The 19093-nt window shown below is 43.4% G+C and overlaps 1 protein-coding gene, 1 non-coding gene and 1 pseudogene across 11 annotated transcripts in view; all 3 read right to left on the minus strand.

The window, feature by feature from the left end:
• Nucleotides 1-19093, minus strand: part of LOC126161441 (prolyl 4-hydroxylase subunit alpha-1) — an 806800-nt gene that overhangs the window by 52129 nt on the left and 735578 nt on the right. The window lies entirely within an intron of this gene.
• LOC126164196 (5S ribosomal RNA) lies at nucleotides 10329-10446 on the minus strand (annotated as a pseudogene).
• Nucleotides 18828-18899, minus strand: Trnaw-cca (transfer RNA tryptophan (anticodon CCA)). Its single transcript has one exon. It is a non-coding gene; the product is annotated as a tRNA-Trp (tRNA).

Below are 19093 nucleotides of genomic sequence, written 5' to 3' on the forward strand. Positions count from 1 at the left end.
GTGGAATATATCCAAGAAACAACAGGATTCTGGAGGACTTCGTGATAGTCAAAAGACTGATGACTCAAAGAAGTGCAAAGAGGTCACTGGCCATTTCTTTCATGACGGAAATGCAATAATGATCAATACAGGGTACATGAGAATAGGTACTGGGGAGCCTCTCACCGAGAAAACTGCGTTGTTTTCTGGCTGCGCCCACAAAAAGAGTACACGACAAACTACCAATAACTGAACGTTTCACGCTGATAGTTCGAATCGACTTATTCTACATCTACAGCCATACTCCGCAAGCCACCTGGCGGTGTCTGGCGGAGGGTACTTTGAGTACCTTGTTTGTAGAGTGCCTGGAGTGTCTGTGTTAACTGACTGATTTCATATGCGACTCACTGATATTAAAGCCACAGTGTACTAGGAGTCTGCATTTTGTGAAGTGCACCACTTCTCAACACCTAAATCGGGTTGCCTAGTTTTGTACCAATTTCAAACCTCATCAGGCGGCCACAGGCAGCAACGGGTTCATGTTCGGCGTTGGTGTAGAACAGTTCTAGTACAGTTCGTAGCGACAGTTCATAGTGGAGATCAGCCCGTGAGACTTAATCTACAAGTGGAGTCGCTTCACATAGGTACAAGTGTTTACTACAAGGATTGATTTAGGTTCTGCCTAGGACGGACATAGTCTTTTTGACAAGCCACTGCTTAGTTGTTTCTGTCCAAGAGCACATCCAACGAACTGCTGTACATCTTATGTATTGTGTCACTAATTTGTTGCACTGTTACAGTTCTTCCCCCCCACCTCGGAGCACGTAACCCTAATATCATGTGTGCGAGCTGTTGTTCTACCCAGGCGACCTGTACACAGCACATATATTAAAAATATGTAGCGTATGTTCGTCCCAATGTTCATTAGAGTACTGCGTAAGAATTCGAAGCAGATCGGTCAAGAATTTTTATACTAATGTTATACCTTTCGGACATGTCCGAAAGAACAGATAACATCTTCATTATATATAGTTAAGGCTCACCGGCCATTTGACCATCCTCTTCTGTGCGGATGCACAAACAGTGCCCGAACTCTTACGGGAATCGGCAAAAAGCTGCGAGTAATGAGTACAATGGGCAGGGGCACTATGAATATAGTGCGGGACAATAAGTTAGAATGTGGGTCTCACGGGAGGCGTGCCAGAGGTAAGTCCCTGCAGTCGCAATATCCTCTGTGTCGTCGGTGGCTCAGCTGGACAGCTGGCACGGTAGCTCAGCGTGTACAGTCAGAGGGCTGCTCGCCCTCTGTAATAAAAAACTGAGTCGATCAACTTGAACGAATGTCTTGTGACGTCCGCCTAGACCATACGCGACGAACAACACGGGAAAAAAAAGAAAAAAAAAGGAGGGCACATAGAGCGCGTTGCCATGTAAGCAGGAGATCCCGGGTTCGAGTCCCGGTCGGGGCACACTTTTCAACTGTCCCCGTTGACTTATATCGATGCCTGTATGCAGCTGGGGGTATTCACTTCATTGTAATTTACATTTTTATACAGATACGGAGTGGAGACTTGACTACTAATCTGAAGCACTGCAAACAGTAGAAATGGGCTTCTGGACAAGATCAACAAGAATTTCTATAAAAGAGAAAATAAGAAACGACGAAATAATAAAGAGAAAGAAAGTAAGAAAAAGAATACATGACGTGATCGACAGAAGGAAGTTACTTACAATACGGGCATGTAAGAAAATGGAGGAAACCAGAATACCGAAAATCATTCTTGAGTGGGAACCGGAGGGAAAGAAGAGAAGAGGAAGCCTTATGACCACCTGGCTCCAAAATATACAATTAACGATGAGAAGACCTGGGCAGAGGAAGAACATACACAAGATCGAAACACCTGGACGGACATCCTGAGGAGATAAATTAAGATATTATGTGACAGATGTAATAATTTCCGGGTGTTATTTACAGCGGAGAAAAACCTTTGTATAGAGGAAAATCTCAATAAATAAAATAAAAATACAGATTTACCCTATAATTATTACATACATATTTATATAACACATGTGGCGCTCCAGCTGGTATATAAAACCACGCGCGTACTCAAATGCAACGTTGTGTCAAAATTTGAAAGCAATCGGTGAAGAGCTTTCGGAGGTATACGGTTTTGAACAAACATTTACAGGTAAAAATGTAAATGCCGTGTGAGTAGGGCCTACCGTCGGGTAGACCGTTCGCAAGTCTTTCGATTGGACGCCACTTCGGCGACTTGCGCCAGCCGGGAATCGAACCCGGGCCCTTATGATTGACATTCTGTCGCGCTGACCACTTTTTTTCATTCTGTTCGTTGTGTTTGGTCGTTGCGGACGTCACATGAGATCCGTTCAAGTTTGTTGTTGATCCTTTGACTCAGTTTTTTTTTTTATTACAGAGCCCTACCAACTCTCTGACCGAACACGCTGAGCTACCGTGCCGGCACCACTCAGCTACCGGGGACGGGCATTTACAGGTTTATTTATATAGAAGAAGATAAACAGCAGATCCCAACACATTTCCCTGGGACACACCTATAATTACATCTACCTCCACCGATGACTTCCCATAAAAGTTATCATACTGCGTCCTCAATCCAGTCAAATTTAGTATGTCATACGTCGTATTTTCGTTAGTAAGCGTTGAAGAGGCAATGAGTCACACGTTTTTCTAACGTCATGACAGAACAACAAGAGTTGCGATTCGCATGATCGATTTTTTCGTAATGCTGGTTGTCTGCCATGGAGGACGCCCATTCTGAATAGCAAAGAATTTGTAAGCGCTACGATCCGTCCCGCACAGAATAGGCAGTTGCAACTGCCCGGAGCAATCGACACGCCGCACCGGCCACCGTGACGTCAGAATTCAATTAACGAGCTACCACGCGCGTGCCTGACAACAGCGAAACGGCCATTAGCTTCCGTGGAACATCGGCAGAAGATCCGCTAGAGCAGCCTTCAAAGCCAGAAGAGCGGAAGCAGCGACACACCTGGCCAACTGCTCAGTGGCAGAACTGTAAACAGGCGGTGTTCCCACAATGCACCCGGAACTGATTCGGGCGAATAGGTAGCGGGTGTACCGGCGCAAGCCGTAAGGGCCCATGAATTCGATGTAGGTCATTACACAGAGAGCTCAAGTCGAGATAATCGACCGAGTGATATCTGAAGAAACCAACCCCTCTAGCACGGTCCCCAAGTTGTTTTGAAACACAGGAAAAGTATGGTAGGACGGAGATTTGACAACTGCCCCTTCCCAGTACGAGAGCACTGTTTTGACCACAGAGTAGTCCCGTTCACTTAGATGGCCGATATCAATTACTTGCCGAATGATTTTCATCACAAAGGAATCAACCCAACATCACACTGCGAGTGCACCAACTGTACAGAAGGTGAAATGAACGACATTCTGTTCGCATGCACAAAAATCGAAGGGATTGGATGAGTGTTTTGGCAAAATCTGTACCGCCTGAGAATAGAATTTGCCACAAGTTTTCGCACTGTAGTTTCTTTAGTCAACCCACTTTTCTTAAAAAAAAAAAATACAATCTGCCAAAATACCCATGTAACTATAACACATCATTTAAAATTAGTAACCATTGCTGAAGTGCGTGTAATATGATTGTAAATATTGTCTAAACATGCAGTAAAGAAATTGTATCATTATTACTTATTTATAATCTTATGCTGTTCTCGTCTTTTTTTTGTTTTGTGCCAAATAAGTGCTTTTAAATCTGCACTTCCATACTTACTTATCACATTATTCCATCACCGTATTTCATTTGCTGGCCAGAAAGCCCTTTCAATAGTCTGATAATTTTATTGATCTCAATTTCTATGTGTCCATTCATGTGTTTCATAAAATGATATTACGCTATCGCCTGCATATTTTAGGCAGAGACCAACCAAATAAATAAATAAAAATAAAGTGATAAGGATAGAAGCCGAGACCGGGACTTGAACCTGGATCTCCTGCCTACCGTTTTTTTTTTTTTTTTTTTCGTTGTGTTTGATCTGGGCGGACGTCACAAGACATCGGATTAAGTTGATCGTTGATTCCTTGAACCAGTTTTCTTTCTACGGAGAGCACGCAGCAGTCCTAACCACTACAGTACCGTGGCAATGTGGCTCACACTCCTGCACAGACTACTCTAGCCGAATGCACTCCCTAACACAAAGCTCAATTCACGCCGTCAGTCCATATTTCCATTCTTAAATCGTTTGTTTGGTCATGTACAATATTCTCAAATTGAATCAATTGATTCAACAGAGTAGTGCGAAAAGTAATCGTGAAAATGTTGGTCAAAATATAACCCTGTTTGTGAGAAGTGTGGCTATTTATTTAGCAGCGCAACAGAGAGAATTTGCGGAAGCGTTCCAGGAATCTTCACCGCAGTTGTCGCCAGGGAGGTGACACAGAAGTTTCCGGACCACCAAAGGTGATACTACTTTCATCTGGCGGTGTTTTGGGGTAGGCAAAATATTGCCCTGTTATATCGGCCAGGGACGCAACTTCCCGCTAGTGTTGGTATAAACAACAGCAGAAAAAGAAGGAAAAATACACCCCACTAGGAAACATGGACCAATAAACTACAGGTGATTCCTTACAAATCCAGCACAATGTATAATACAGACAGAACAAAATGGCTAGCCTAAGGACAAGGGAGCTACCGTAGCTATTTTACAGCCGTCCATTTTCAGTAAAAAAAAGAAAAAAATCAGTGTGGTTTGTGCCTTAGATATAGCCGACACGCACCGCTGGAGAGCACTACGGACGCACTTCATGATGAGGGGCACGTTGCTTGTGATGCACCAGCTCGTTTCTAAGCGTGCACTTACTGTGGCGGAAAGCACGTTCGTCGTGTTTCACGTTGACAAACACGTCCCGTATGAAGATGGAATGAGGGTATAATGAATATTTATAAGGGATTCTCAGATGGAAGCCCCTTTGCCAGAACTGAGTCTTGCTAGCACGATCATGGTTTTTCGTTTGCTTTTGTTTCAGACAGAAGGGGTTTCTTGTACCAACAATAGCAGAGCGCGTGCATTTTGTGGTACTCGTTAACGCTAACGAGATGCGGTAAATTGCAATACCCTGGCGCGCCGCTCATCACAGAGGGATAATTACGCACCCTTCGCCGCTAATTGCAGCTTTCAACTAGCATCAGAAAACGGCTGCAAGAACGGAAGGTATCAAAATGTTTGTTTTGTCGTCGCTTTCCTGCTGATTGCAAAATAAGGCTCGCATCACTGTTTTGTAAGAGAGCATAAAATTATGCTATCCTCAGATGTTTCTGCAACTGACATTCTTCTTAGCAAAGAAAATAAGGATCTGTCCTTCTAATCACTAAGTCCGTGTTAATCTCTGACAACGTTCCAGGTTACAGGATAGGAGACAATATAATGTACACCACCGTAATTGACGAAGCAGAAATATCTTTCTTTAGCGTGGAGGGAGTTTCTAGCCGGCGGACAGGCTTAACTAATTTTGAAAGGAAGCAGAGTTTTACATCTAGAAAACCATGAAAAATACAAAATAAACTATATCTGATTTTGGAGATGAAGTAAATAAATTGGGCAAATAGCGTTACAGCTCACTCAAAAGTGATGATAATATAATTTTTTTCTCCGTGCTGCGCTTCAGGAAAATCTTTGCAATTATTGAACTAATTAAGCTATTCACTAATTAGTGAACTAATTAGCCTATCTTCAATACTGTGTTGTTATTTTAAATCGTAGAATACCTGCAATGAAATTCAATTTCCCCCATTAGTTTCTGATTTACGACAGCAAATGAAAAACTATGTGTACAATTTTCGGAATTTAACAAGGGAAAACTATATGCAGATTTACTGGAAACGTATTAAAATGAGTAGATAGATCTGTTCCCTCTACGCAAGGGCCGAAACGTTATTTTGCGATATTAGTAATCGCCGCTGGAATTAACGTTCGATATTAGTCATTTGTGGCAGTCATTAATAACTGTCGGTTATCTGTGTTGCGGTTGGTTGACAGAGAACAGAGTGAGGAGATGTCATATTCCATTTCATCTATCTGAAGCCAGGGTAGCGGTTTCATTATTATAACTTGTGCGCAACGAAAAGATATTTCCAGCCACCGATGCATTAAAGAGCAATAAAGAAGCTTGTTCTTCTTTGTATGATTTCTTAAAACTGCAGAATGTGGTATATCGGTGTATAAAAGTGCTACCATTCTGGTACCTTACAGTGCCAGTGCAGATGAATGTCTTAGCAAGTATTACCCGTGAGAGACTACTAAATCAGTATAATTACTATAGAAAGTTTCAGAAAATAAATGGTGCAGTTATGAATAATTCGGAGGAGTAACCGTGCGTAAATATCTGTAGGTTGTGGTCGTCTCTAACTATTATGCAGTGTTTATGTTGTGGAATCGAAGATTTAAATTTCTGAATGGTATAAATTAATTTTCTGAACTGACGATGGAACATCGTCCAGAAGCTTCAGGGCAGTGTTGCCGCATTACATCTCGATGCATGTGCTTTGTAACACATTTGTGGCTAAAGGAATATCAGAATTGCAAAACATGATAATTACGATAGTAATTACAAAAATCTCAGAATGGGGCCCGCATTTTGTCACAATAATTATGAATAAGCTGCCTGTAAACAGAAAATATGAATATGAATTTGCAACAGGGTCCACAGCCAAAGCAAGTTTTCTAATTGAGTATGTAAAATACTGTTTGTCGTAACTTGGATTAGATTATCCTTTTATTTTGCATTTTCCGCTACTTCACAGTTTCAGCTGTGTAACCATGTTTAAGTACGCTGAGGTGGAAAAAGTCATGGGATAGCAATGCGCACACGTACAGATGGCGATAGTATCCCGATACACACAGTATAAAAGTGCAGTGCATTGGGCTGTCATTTGTACTCTGGTGATTCATGTGAAAAGGTTTCCGACGTAGGCCGCACGACGGGAGTTTACAGACTTTGAATGCGGACTTATAGCTGGAGCTATACGCACGGGGCATTTCATTGCGGATATCGTTGGGGTATAACCTCTCACGACGGACAACGCAGTGGCCGACGGCCTTCACTGAACGACCGACAGCAATGGCGTTTGCGTAGTTGTCAGTGCTAACAGACAAGCAACACTGCGTGAAGCAACAGCAGGAATCAATGTGGGACGCACGACGAACGTACGTATTAGGACAGGTGCGGCGAAATTTGGCGTTAGTGGGGCATGGCAGCAGACGACCGACGCGAACGCCTTTGCTAATAGCACGACACCGCATGCAGCGCCTTTCCTGGGCTCGTTACCATATCGGTTGGACCCTGGACGGTTGAAAAACCGTATCCTGCTCAGATGGTTCATATGGCTCTGAGCACTATGGGACTTAACTTCTGAGGTCATCAGTCCCCTGGAACTTAGAACTACTTAAACCTAACGAACCTAAGGACATCACACACATCCATGCCCGAGGTAGGATTCGAACCTGCGACCGTAGCGGTCGCGCGGTTCCAGACTGTAGCGCCTAGAAGCGCTCGGCCACCCCGGCCGGCCCTGCTCAGATGAGTCCCGATTTGAGTTGGTAAGATCTGATGGTAGGGTTCGGGCATGGCGCAGACCCCACGAAGTTACGGACCCAAGTTGCCAACAAGTCACTGCGCAAGCTGGTGGTGAACTGTACTGATACGGAATGGAGTGGCTCTTATAGTCGAACTGAACCGATCATTGACTGTGAATGATTATGGTCGCCTACCTGGAAGCCATTTGCAGCCATTCAACGATGGAATTTTTATGGATGTTACCGGGCCACAATTGTTCGCGATTGGTTTGAATAACATTCTCGACCATTCGAGCGACTGATTTGGCCACCCAGATGGCCCGACGTGAATCCCATTATGGACGCCTGACTTAATATTTCTGCATGGGTCTTTCAACGGCTTACTGAGTCCATGCCACGTCGAGCTGCTGCACTATGCCACGAAAAAGAGGTCCGACACAGTATTAGGAGGTATCCGATGACTTTCGTCACCTCAGTGTATGCAGTAAACCCATCAAACGGATACATTTGGGTAAAAAAAAAAGTACACTTAAAAACCGCTCACGCATTAGGCGTTACACGTGTTCCGATTGGCCGACTACTGCCCACAAGGTAGTACGAGGAGCGATCTATGGTCGTGGGACATGCGATCAACAAGACGCCAAGCCTTTCAGCCGGTAATGCCAGTAGGTGAATCTTGATCTTCTTCATTCAAGCAGCTCCTGATGTGTCCTCACGAGGCTGAGCAGACAGCGTTCCTGGCCTTCCTATTTCAGAAAAGAATCTGAGGAGGTATCGCGACTCGAGTCTGGGTCCTTCCACACCGAAGGCAGCAAAGTAAATCTTTTTTTTTTTTTTTTTTTTCGAAAATATTGCATTTATTCACAAACAGAGATTTTATCTTTCGCACTGACTTTAAATATTTCATTTCAATAAATTGTGGAAATGGTAAAAACTTTTCTTTTTTTCATTTATCGTTGAGGATTTACTTACTGTATTTCATTCATTGTGTCTTGTTAGAAGTCGTTTATGGACTCCCATACCTTGCTGAAGACGTAGTTTATAAAACAATTTATCGACGACGGAGGCGGACGACATATTTGACATATAGTTAAAACTTCCGTTGGTCATGCATCATTAAAATATTTTGCGGTGGCATGACGCCTACTGTATTTTAAACAGGTGCCAAGATATTCAGCTGCACTCACTTTGCATTCGGTAGTAAGATACCAGAATGGTAACTAGCCGAAAGTGGTCCAGATATGTACTTTTTATGGGTAATACTATATAGATGAAAATGGATACACAGCCGAACCTGCTACACAAGTTAAAAATCAGGCAATTTTTTCTGCAGTATGTCGAACTTGACTAAGACGGTGAAATAAGTCATCAGATGGCTGCCCCTTAACCGTTTGGAGAACCGAGATGAGAACTGAGAACTGTCAAATGTTCGAACTTACATTACCTCCACAGAATTACAATTTAACTATTAATAACTTATTCAGCATTTCAAAATGTGGGTTATATCACGAAACTGGAAATAACAACGGGTATCACTTATATTAAGTAATGTAATTCGCACTGGTATAACTACACTGCAGTCCACGTGTATCATTACGGAAAGAATCGTTTATTACCACGGAAGCAGAATATCTTAGAATCACCCATCGCGAGCCCTAAGTACGCAGTTCATCAAACAGATGGCGTGCTGTATCGGCAGTTATTAGAGTAACTTTAAGAAAATAATTTTCAAACGTTAGTGAGTAGACAACAGCACAGCCGAATAATCTCACCAGACAGAATGTTAGTCACAAACTTAAAAAAAATGGCTCTGAGCACTAGAGGACTCAGCTGCTGAGGTCATTAGTCACCTAGAACTTAGAACTAGTTAAACCTAACTAACCTAAGGACATCACAAACATCCATGCCCGAGGCAGGATTCGAACCTGCGACCGGAGCGGTCTTGCGGTTCCAGACTGCAGCGCCTTTAACCGCACGGCCACTTCGGCCGGCTCACAAACTTAAAAGAGCACACTGATCGCTACGCAGTTCTAGACGTGGTGTATAACTGATACGGGACGGCTATACCACCCCGTGCCGCTGCGTTAAGCCACCGCAAGTGGCGTGGTACGTGTTAACCGGTTGTATGGAATCAGCGCTGTAAAATGGGACGACGTGACAGCGGCAGAAGAGACGTGTAGTGTTTGGACGTGGTCAGTTTGCCGTATTTGTTGGTGTTCGACGTGCACTGTCCAACATGTCTACCAGGAACGGTGTCCCACTTGCAACAAAATAATACGGCATAAGATCAGTGAACGTACGAAGATTCCAACAGACAGGGCCCAGAGATGAGTGCCCCTTCTTGTCGATGACAACCGGCTTCAAACCCGACAGGAATTGCTCCTGTCAGTGAATACACGTCCATCTCAACCAGTTTCCGAGCGAACATTGACAAGGGAACTACCCAGAATGGACACTCGGAATCTGGTACCTCGTAAAATGTAAATGTCGTGTGACTAGGGCCACCCGTCGGGTAGACCGTTCGCCTGGTCTGGCTGTACGTTTTCAGTGAGTCAGACAATACACACTCCGTCTTCAGGCCACAAGTGGCCCATCGCGACCATCCAACCGCCGTGTCATCCTTAGCTGAGGATGCGGATAGGAGGTGCGTGTGGTCAGCACACCGCTCTCCCGGTCGTTATGAGGGTTTTCTTTGACCGAAGCCGCTACTATTCGGTCGAGTAGCTCCTCAATTGGCATCACGAGGCTGAGTGCACCCCGAAAATAGACAACAGCGCGTGGCGGCCCGGATGGTCACCCATCCAAGTGCCGGCCACGCCCGACAGCGCTTAACTTCGATGATCTGACGGGAACCGGTGTATCCACTGCGGCAAGGCCATTGCCGTTCAGACAATACACCCTGGAATATAACTGACTGGAGGCATGAGGTCTGCTCCGATGAGTCGGATTTTGTCTCTTTTCAAGTGATGCAAGGCGTCCAGTGCGCCGACGGCCTAATGAAGTGTTGAACCAGCAATCTTTGGAGGATATACATCAGCCCGGAAGTAGTTCTGTCATGTTTTGAGAGTGTTTCTGTACCACGACTTGACCCCACTCATTCAAGTTACCATGCACATGAACTGTGTGGTGTAATCATACCGGAGACATATTCTCAATTCTTCGGTGCCGATGGGTGTCGGTAGTTTCATCTTATATTACAGAAGTTCGTATAAAAGTATACCAAATAAAATTCATTATTTCATGCATATCTACTGACGTCTTATGTATTTAAACTAAATTTCTAAGTTTTAAGATAAAATCTTGAAGTTTTTTTATCAAATAAAAAATTTTCAATGTAAAAAAAACTTTTAACGCTTAGACCGTTCCTTAGAATTCGTTAATCACTCGTTCCGTTCATCTTGATGAACCGTTCCTTTGGACCTGTTAGTTCGCGAACGACCCATCTCTTCTGTAAACGTCTCGCTTTGGCCATGTTCACTACCGAGGGTTGGTCGGCTGGCTAAACTAGTTCTTCGTCGGCTCTCCCAACCCATTTTTGTGTTGCCTCGTAGAATATTGGTCCAAAGATTTTTCTGTACACTTTATTTTCGAAGAGTGAGTGTTTGTGCTTTTCTTTTTTTGGTCACTCTCCATGCTTCGGCTCCGTAAAGCAGTATTGGCCTGATGATTGCTTTGGAGAGTTTCAACTCAGATTTCCTGGTTAAGAGTTTGGAGGATAGAAAGAAGCCTTTGGAGGGAAAAGTAAACTTTGGTTAGGTATTTCACTTGTTTTCTATTGCAATAATTCATATTCACACCAAGATATTTGAAGTTGGGATTGTCTTGAAACTGCAGTTTTCTACGTGAAGGTTATGACGTTGTCCTGTAGTCATACTTTCCGTTCGTATATTCATGTGTTCTGCTTTTTCTCAATTAATTTTTAAACCTGTTTTCATGACCGTTTATTTAGCTTCTTGAACAGCGTTTCAGTATCACCACTGTTGTTTCCTATCAAAACTATGTCATCTTCACAGGCCACTGTATTAGGTTGTTTTATGTGATGTTTCCATTCGTTGTCCAATCCGTTGGTTGTGATGGTGTTACACGGTATTAATGTTGTTGTGTCGTGCAAAAGTTGGTGCCTCACGACGGCACCACATTTGCTGCCAGACGCAGCAACGAATCGGAGACGGCGCAAATACGCCCCCATGTGTTTCCTTACGCCGCCTCATCCTGAAATTTATTTGTGTGTTGTGTGTCGCTCAGCCCTGTCTCTATAACCAGCGACCACTCACCTGTAACCATAGTCTTAGCGCAGACCCGGCTGCGCGCTAACAGGACAATTAACTTAATATCAAGTTACAGACAACTGTACTCTGAAGTGAAACTATCATGCTGTAATGAACAAAGTGTTATATATGTAACTAGCAGCGACAGTATCAAATTCACATCATCTGTGAGGATAATACACTCCTGGAAATGGAAAAAAGAACACATTGACACCGGTGTGTCAGACCCACCATACTTGCTCCGGACACTGCGAGAGGGCTGTACAAGCAATGATCACACGCACGGCACAGCGGACACACCAGGAACCGCGGTGTTGGCCGTCGAATGGCGCTAGCTGCGCAGCATTTGTGCACCGCCGCCGTCAGTGTCAGCCAGTTTGCCGTGGCATACGGAGCTCCATCGCAGTCTTTAACACTGGTAGCATGCCGCGACAGCGTGGACGTGAACCGTATGTGCAGTTGACGGACTTTGAGCGAGGGCGTATAGTGGGCATGCGGGAGGCCGGGTGGACGTACCGCCGAATTGCTCAACACGTGGGGCGTGAGGTCTCCACAGTACATCGATGTTGTCGCCAGTGGTCGGCGGAAGGTGCACGTGCCCGTCGACCTGGGACCGGACCGCAGCGACGCACGGATGCACGCCAAGACCGTAGGATCCTACGCAGTGCCGTAGGGGACCGCACCGCCACTTCCCAGCAAATTAGGGACACTGTTGCTCCTGGGGTATCGGCGAGGACCATTCGCAACCGTCTCCATGAAGCTGGGCTACGGTCCCGCACACCGTTAGGCCGTCTTCCGCTCACGCCCCAACATCGTGCAGCCCGCCTCCAGTGGTGTCGCGACAGGCGTGAATGGAGGGACGAATGGAGACGTGTCGTCTTCAGCGATGAGAGTCGCTTCTGCCTTGGTGCCAATGATGGTCGTATGCGTGTTTGGCGCCGTGCAGGTGAGCGCCACAATCAGGACTGCATACGACCGAGGCACACAGGGCCAACACCCGGCATCATGGTGTGGGGAGCGATCTCCTACACTGGCCGTACACCACTGGTGATCGTCGAGGGGACACTGAATAGTGCACGGTACATCCAAACCGTCATCGAACCCATCGTTCTACCATTCCTAGACCGGCAAGGGAACTTGCTGTTCCAACAGGACAATGCACGTCCGCATGTATCCCGTGCCTCCCAACGTGCTCTAGAAGGTGTAAGTCAACTACCCTGGCCAGCAAGATCTCCGGATCTGTCCCCCATTGAGCATGTTTGGGACTGGATGAAGCGTCGTCTCACGCGGTCTGCACGTCCAGCACGAACGCTGGTCCAACTGAGGCACGAGGTGGAAATGGCATGGCAAGCCGTTCCACAGGACTACATCCAGCATCTCTACGATCGTCTCCATGGGAGAATAGCAGCCTGCATTGCTGCGAAAGGTGGATATACACTGTACTAGTGCCGACATTGTGCATGCTCTGTTGCCTGTGTCTATGTGCCTGTGGTTCTGTCAGTGTGATCATGTGATGTATCTGACCCCAGGAATGTGTCAATAAAGTTTCCCCTTCCTGGGACAATGAATTCACGGTGTTCTTATTTCAATTTCCAGGAGTGTAGTTGTTTTCAAAGTTAAGCATTTACCATTCTCAGGTGTTAATAACTGTTAATAATGTGTTTATGTGTTGCAATATCTACTCGACTTCCTCATGAAGTACTATGTATTGCTACAACTCGCCACGAATGTGGTTCCTCCTAGGACGGTTTCAACATTTAAAAAGGTCTTCTTCAGAAGGACAATATGGCTAACTGGATTACAAGTTGCTGTGGCAGAGGTATATTAAAACATAGCCGAATGGAGTCGTCAAAGCTAAAATTTCACTTCCATATTAAAATAAAACATGCACAACATAGTTGTTTTCATATGGTACTTCCTCGCCCATGTACAGTGCACTAGCGTCACTTACACAACGCTTGCGCTAAGGAAAGCTTCAGACAAGAGGGGGCACTAGTAGTATGCCCAAGGAGGGTGCGCGATAATGACTGAGACATTAAAAGGAAGATCATATTTAGCTGTCCACATATTTAAAATTAATTACGTCGCAACAGATAGTAAGTTACCATCTAAAAGAAGTGATTGTGGTAAAAACAGATTACGTAAAACTGATAGTGCAAACAGAAACAACAGCAAAAGGAACTAGGGTGGGAAGAGGGAAAGGGGGGGGGCGTGAAAGGGGAGACGAATGGGAGTAGAGAGAAGGAAGGAAAGGGGGGGGAGATGGAGGCAGATAGTAGTGGGGGACGGCAAAGATGGTAAAACGCGTATAACTCTAAAATACGACATATTTGAAAAACTGTGAACATCAAACCTCTAGAAACATACGTCACATCATAACAAAGAAGAAACACAAGTATCACTAGCATCAAAAGGCGAGGAAAGTGACATGTCCTACAGTCATATGGAAGATCGAGCAATTTCTCTGCTACTTTAACGAAAATAGGCCTCTGAAAATATCCAGAAAATTTCTATTTTTTGAGTTGCACCTGTTAATTTAAAATGCATCCATCCTTGTGAGTAGAATGTTTAAAAACCTGTAATTCTTCTAGCAAGTCAAGCCCTTAGCCTCTACTTTCTTTATGCAAACCCAGTGATGGGGGTGAAATTTTACAATTGACGACGCGTTACCGCTATATTTTAACGTTGCCGCTATATTTTTAACGTATCTCTGTCACAAGATGTAAACTAGTTAAGCCTGAATTTGTATTTGTATTCGTAAAGAGATATGATTTTGCCCGTATATATACTGGTACACACACACACACACACACACACACACAGTGTGTTTTCACTTTTAACTTGCTTAGGTTGCCCATATTTTCCTTCTGAAGAAGACGTTTTCATAAACGTCGAAACTATGGTAAAGGTGTTTTAGTAAACCTTCCAATTTGCATCTGATTGGTTGTTTACTGTTTTTACAAGAATATTTTATTCTACGGTTGCTGCTCCAGCCACGTAAAAAAAATTTAAAAGCATTCAAAGTATTTGTTACGGGCTACATTTTCTTGTCCAGCGGTTGACCTTCTTCAGAAGATACAAATTCAAACTTCTTATGAGATGTCAACGTAATTGTACTATTTCCTTAGCGTTTCCAGAAATTTCTCCTACCGTACACCATTGGTAACACACTTATGAGAGTAATTTAGTTGTTACATCTGTGACGAGTTGCGCCAAGATGAAAGCAAGAAAATAGCTCGCGGAGCGAAATTAGATGCGTTTTGAATTCACTGGCGCGTTTGTGGAGGTTAGCATTCTGTCCGTGTATTTTGCGATTGTGTCTACATGTATTGTTCTTAACGACCAATAACAAGCGGCGGTACTTCACTCAAGTTATTTGCACGAAACGGCAACGTCGTGAATGAGGAAAATTGGGTTACTCTGCCTTCAGACAGTTACGGCGTACTCCATAGGCTTAGTATAATTAGCACAAAGTGAAGACTTGAGGAATCAGAATGAAAGCTGAAGGGAAAGTCCAAAGGTCAAAACAAAGTTATCGTGACTGTGAGGGAAGCAATTACGTTGCGAATTTTCCATCTGTTTCACTACAGAAATGTATAAATGAAAGTTTTGGACAAATGAGAAGAAAGTTCGACTGCAGCTATTACAGTTCACAAACGACTTGCAGATCAGCTTCTACGAAGTGCACAAATGTTTCCTCGCAAAACAATTCGTGACAATCGTAGGTAACTTTCGTGCCCTTTGCGTTCGAAGAGTCATGTGGGGAAGTATTATTGTGACATTGTGAATTCCTGTGAGAAGCACAAAGATTTTATAAATGTTAGAAGGAATGTTGTTTTCAGAGGTCGGCAAGATACTTACAACATACAATAATCGTCTCCGACTGCCATTAGAACTTACCAAGGTTAGAAGCATTGCACAGAGCAGAGACATGTAACACATCTGAGAACTCCACAGATGTTCTGTGATTGCCAACTTTTATATACAACTAAACGTACTGAACCTTGTTAAAATGGTATTAATTTTCTTCCTTGTCGGTCGGTTCAACAGTATTCGATGCAGATGCATCTCTCCGCATGCCTTCATCAGCTTGCCTTGGTCACCATCGCGTTTTGCTACAAAACTAGTTCCTCTTCCCTGTGATTTTCGTAATACCTGAATACATTTTCCGCAGGTATATAATAAGGCAGTATCGTGCACCAGGAAGAAAAAATGCAAAGATTACTCCTTGATCAAGTGGAGAATCTCACATTAATACTCGGTTCAAAAATGGCTCTGAGCACTATGGGACTTAACATCTGTGGTCATCAGTCCCCTAGGACTTAGAACTACTTAAACGTAACTAACCTGAGGACATCACACACATCCATGCCCGAGGCAGGATTCGAACCTGCGACCATAGCGGTCACGCGGTTCCAGACTGAAGCGCCTAGAACCGCACGGCCACACCGACCGGCTTAATACTCGGCTAATTCTATGAAGAATGTTTTTATAGCCTGTCCGCAATATTTCTGAATAAAACAAAACTGTTACATAAATTAGCAATATCAACTACGTTGATCCCTCGCAAACATTGCTCAACCAATTTATGCAGATGATTCCAAAAAATCTGGAAAATTAGCAGACGGTAAATGATTCTAAATTGGATACTTTGAGAAAACAAAGGGCCTGAAATAAATATTTACTATTTTATTGATATAAACAACTTACACCTTCCAGTAATTATTTTTCGATTGCGACCGTCACTCCGAATTCATGCATTTACAATGGTTCACGCAGTTTGTCTGCCCTCTGTCAGATTTCGATAGTCTGTTGTACAGCGAGAGGAACAGCTGAGATCGTACAAACTAATTACTCTGCGCTTTCTACGTGAGTTTGTGATCTCTGTTGTGGACTGTTGTTTCCTCGTATTCTACCGATAAATCTAAGCTTACCATTTGACTTGATGGCGATGACTGCACAAAATTACGACTTGTCACTTACGGTGAGTTTAAATAAGGTATCCGATTTCATAGCTCCCAAATCTGAACAGGAACTTAGGCTCACTTTCCCATTTTCTCTCTACTCTAGTTCATTCGAAAGAGTTATATTGACTGTAATTCGTATTTGATTATACCTGGAAGCTTTGGAAAGTTATCGAGACTTGTATCCCGAAAAGCTATGAGACTGAAGCACAGCAAAAAATAACATAGGTTCTATAAAAGCGATTACACGCGTTGATTGACCTCCGCCATGCCAACCAGGACGGATTCCGAAAACAGCTGACTGAAGCCCAGCTCTGTCTCCTCTTGAAAGTCGCGGATAACGCAAAGAGATAGATGTACTATTTCTTGACTTCCTAAAAGCATCTGATGTTGTACCAAAGCAACGTTTGTTAATGAAAGTTCGATTACATAGTCTTTCAAACGAAATTTGTGATTTGATCGAGGATTTCTTAGAAAGGAGAACGCAGCTCATTATCTTGGATGGAGTCATTGGAAGATGTAGAAATAACATATGTTGTGCCTCGGCAAAGTGTGTTGGGACCCTTGATGTTCATGTTGTATATTAACTGCCTGCCACACTATAGTAACCTTGAACATTTTGCAGATGTAGTTAACTGTAATGAAGTATTGTCTGACGAAAACTGCACAAACACGAAGTTAGTTTTCAAAGTTGTACAAAGAGTGACAACAAGCTAAAAAATTAAATATGTGCAGTAGTTCAAGCCACCGTAAACTTGTGCATTTCATAGAATACAGAAGAGTAGAATCCTTTGACTACAATGCCAATGATTCACAATTGGAACCGGTGAAATACCTGGGTGTAATAATCTGTAGCGTCAACAGTAGGCGAGAAAATAGTACACTTTGTTCACCATCTGAGCACACAAAATGCAGACACTTTAAAACGGAAATTGTTTACAAAATATTCGTGCGAACCATCCTAGAATGCCGTCCAAGAGTGTGGTGCCCATATCAAAGAGGATTAACAGCGAATACTGAACGACTGGAGACAGTTTTGTTGACCCATGGGAGACTGCCACGGAAATACTGCAAAACTTAAAGTAGCAGACGTTTAAGGATACATACCGACTATCTCGTGACAGCTTGCTTATAAAATTTAAAAAACCAGTCAAGCGAGGCATCTAGGTATAACCGTCCCCGTTCCCTCCTCCCCCCACCTCAACGCCTGCCGCAACTTTATTAGAGATATTCTTCATCCCCCTATCCCCTTTCTGTCACTCCCGCATGGACCGCGAAGACAAGACTTTTGAACTACATTCAGTTTCATCGAAGCGCAAAACACCTCATTTTATTGCACTTTTGTAATTACACCAACGATCGTTATTTTTGCTGAAGTGTAAAGGATTATTTGCAATAAATTTCATTAGATTTACGTACTGTGATGCTGTAGTTAAAACATACGTCAGTGGATAGCACTTCGTTCTGCAATAATACTTTCTGCCGAATGTGTGTTATCCTTGGCTATAACTCCATGACATTGTTGAATGAAAATAAGCAAAGTATACTGTGTTACTGATTGACCTCTGTTTCTCTCTCACAGCGTGGCCAAGGTGTAGGAAAAAAAAGACAGCAGCAACAAAAATCATCCTTTGTTGACGAAGTGCATTTACGTTATACTCTACACGTGGATCCTTACTGAAAGTTTCATTGTTGCACGTACAATTGTTGGTAGAACTGTTCTACCTTAGATCACTGTGACAAACTTGTAGAACTGACACTTAACACAAATTAGTTCTTCTTCGCAGTACTAATAGTAAGTATCCTAATTTTGGCCGTCACACCTCATTGTGGATCGATTCAGTTATGCATTCACAATCTTCAATTAACTAACAACAATCATTTGTTTGGTCGTAAAATTCATGCCCGTGAGAGTATTAGCTGTAATCATCCTATGTACATAAATTTTATAAAATAACCAATGTAACACCAGATTTATTATAGCCTTACACTGAAAGTGAAGAATGAATAAGTAACTAAAAATAAAAATGTTTGACCCCGACGTGATTTGAACACGCAACCTTCTGATCTGGAGTCAGACGCGCTACCGTTGCGCCACGGAGTCGGATGCTCAAACTCTCTTGAGCAAGCGCTTAAATATATTCAACACGTGTATCGTATTTCCAGTTGAAATTTCCTTTATTAATATTTTATAACGTATTTCAGTGTGCGTCTCCTTAAAGTTTTTCATAGTTGATGTACAATATATCTGCACAATAACGCATCAACGGATACAAATGTCTCTATTTCACAAGTCCA

This window comes from Schistocerca cancellata, chromosome 2 (assembly GCF_023864275.1).
Source record: "Schistocerca cancellata isolate TAMUIC-IGC-003103 chromosome 2, iqSchCanc2.1, whole genome shotgun sequence".
NCBI lineage: Eukaryota > Metazoa > Arthropoda > Insecta > Orthoptera > Acrididae > Schistocerca > Schistocerca cancellata.